Genomic DNA, 2,430 nt, shown 5'->3' with positions numbered 1-2,430 from the left:
GTTTAGTAATTTGATCATAGATGTTCTTGTGGTGATGACTTCCAGATTTTGGGGAATAATTTAGAAGTTATTGAATTGTCTTTTATTAATGAGTTTAAGTCTTCCGCATTACTTTCTGTTGATATTAAATTGAAATGTTAAGGTTTAGATTGGTTGGTTCGCTCACATAGGAGGGTAAGTGTGGGTGCCAGTCGCGGCTCGGTTTTGGGTCGTGACAGCAGACAATCACGAACGAAAAATTATTCATGGTACATAATTCATTAGTTTATTCAACAACTCATAAATGACTTATACTATTAATTATCTTTCATTTGATTATTAATAATTTTCAGGTGAGTTTGAGAGCCTTGGTGAAGATAACCATTATAGTGCTACCCAAATAGAAAATAACACTGTCAATACGTGTTTGTATTCCCTCCTTCCTGATTGTGAGGTATTTTTTAACACTTACATCTATTTAAAAATCTTTTATTGAGCACGTTTATTATATTTCACAATATACATTTCTATGTCCAATTGTTTATTAAGAAAGAATATGGATTTTCAGGAATTAAAAAGTGAGAAATTTAAGAGAACATAGCGAAAGCAACATAAGCCGGGATAAAAAGGATTCTTTTGTGGAGGAACTTCTTGACGAACGACAAGAAGAAATTATTGATGGTACTTTAGGAATTTTAAAACTTTTAAATTAAATTTATTTCAATTATTTGAATTTGTTTTCATCGAAAGTAGAGAATTATCCTAATTTAAATCGATGAGCGCATGGTAATTTAAACTCTTCCCCTGAATGGCACATAGCACATTGTTAGCCTAAAATACAGTCATTAAATTGATGTTGCAACCTTACTTTTTGAACTTCTAATTTGTTTCACATATATCATGCAATATCACATAAAATTTTCAGGTGAGCCAGATATCAAGAAAATTACATGCGAAGATGATATCCCATATAATTCTGATCACATTATAAATGAAAATATTAACTATGGCTCGAGACTTTTGGCAAAAAGATGAAAATGGTGGAAACTATCATATCACACAAGGAATACCGAGAAGTATCAAATTTCGTTCCATCAATAACATTCATAAGGTAATTCGTATAAAGCTTTTGTTTATCTACATGATGTATTTGAAACGAGTTTCTAATATTGTTCAACAATAGTTTATTTTTTTCTTTACTTTTGATACTTCGATATTTGACAAAATAAAATAAATTTCTAAACTTATTTTTTTATCTCACCAAATTTCAATCCATTCCACAGTGTACTTTCAGGCTCTCACCAATTGAAGATGAATATAATTGGAATCGTCCAACTGAAGACCAAATATGAATCATTTAGAAAATGAAGATTCATGTATCAAAACAAACAAAAAGACTGTTTGTTGTGAGAGAAAACTGAGAAACAACAACTTAGACAAGGATGTTGATACTTCTTCCCCATAGATTCCGGATTGCATTTTAATCAGTTCTTTTAATCATATATGCAAGCTTAGGTTTTCTTTTAATAATTTTTTTGAATGTTGAATTATATCATTCCATGCAAAACATTAAATTTAGGTTGCCTTTATAAACTTTGTCAATCGCTTCTTCAGTTCTTGTGTATTAACTATCCTTTATTATGTATTTTTTTAAAAAATTCATCAACAAGAATGGTGTCATCTGTTTCGAATAACAATAGATCAAATTCGATACCAAGGGTCTTTAGAAAAAAAAAACTATCTACCTCTACGAGATAGTGATAAGGTTTGCATACAATGTATCCTTCCCAGATACCACTTAGTGGATTTCACTAGGTATGTTATTGTTGTTGTTGATAGTATACCAAATCAATAAAGGTAAGTATTCTCAACATCAATATGCTTCTTCACAACTAGTTTATGTACTCATAGAGTATTATAAATAGCTAACACGATATGTAATAGATATTCTTTCCTAAAATTTAACATAATGATCTTCACAATAACTAAATAATGAATGGAAGACAAGAAGACACCAGCCATGAGTCCTTAAAAACAACTTCACTATAATAAATAAACGACTATGTGGCAATAACATATTTTGCCACTATATTGTATTTAATGGCAAAATTTAATAAAGATGAGTATTTATAACCAATACCCTATATAAATGTCATTAAAGGTTTTAGTGAAATTAGATGCAATGACATTAACTAAATTACCGCTAAATGTCTCTTTTAGTAGTGCATGTGCTTGAAGTGTCACTGTCACAACCTATATATGACTTATGAAGACGTGAAGCGATCATGGAAAAATACTGTAGAAACGATGACAAGATTACAACAGAAAAGAAAAATATTGAAGGTCTAGATAAAACAAAATTATTTGTTGCATGCTACAGTATTACAATAGAAAAAAGTTTGAACATGCCTATCCCCACCCCAACCCAATCCTTTTAACTTCCTATCTCGT

At 30.1% G+C, this 2,430-nt stretch overlaps 1 pseudogene; it reads left to right on the top strand.

The window, feature by feature from the left end:
• The window catches only part of LOC107025756, a 3,929-nt pseudogene extending 2,485 nt beyond the window's left edge, over positions 1 to 1,444 (top strand).
• The last annotated feature ends 986 nt before the right edge of the window (positions 1,445 to 2,430 follow it).

Source organism: Solanum pennellii, chromosome 7 (genome assembly GCF_001406875.1).
Source record: "Solanum pennellii chromosome 7, SPENNV200".
Taxonomy (NCBI): Eukaryota; Viridiplantae; Streptophyta; class Magnoliopsida; order Solanales; family Solanaceae; genus Solanum; species Solanum pennellii.
The sequence above is the reverse complement of the archived record's forward strand: the minus strand, read 5'-3'. Positions and strand labels throughout refer to the sequence as shown.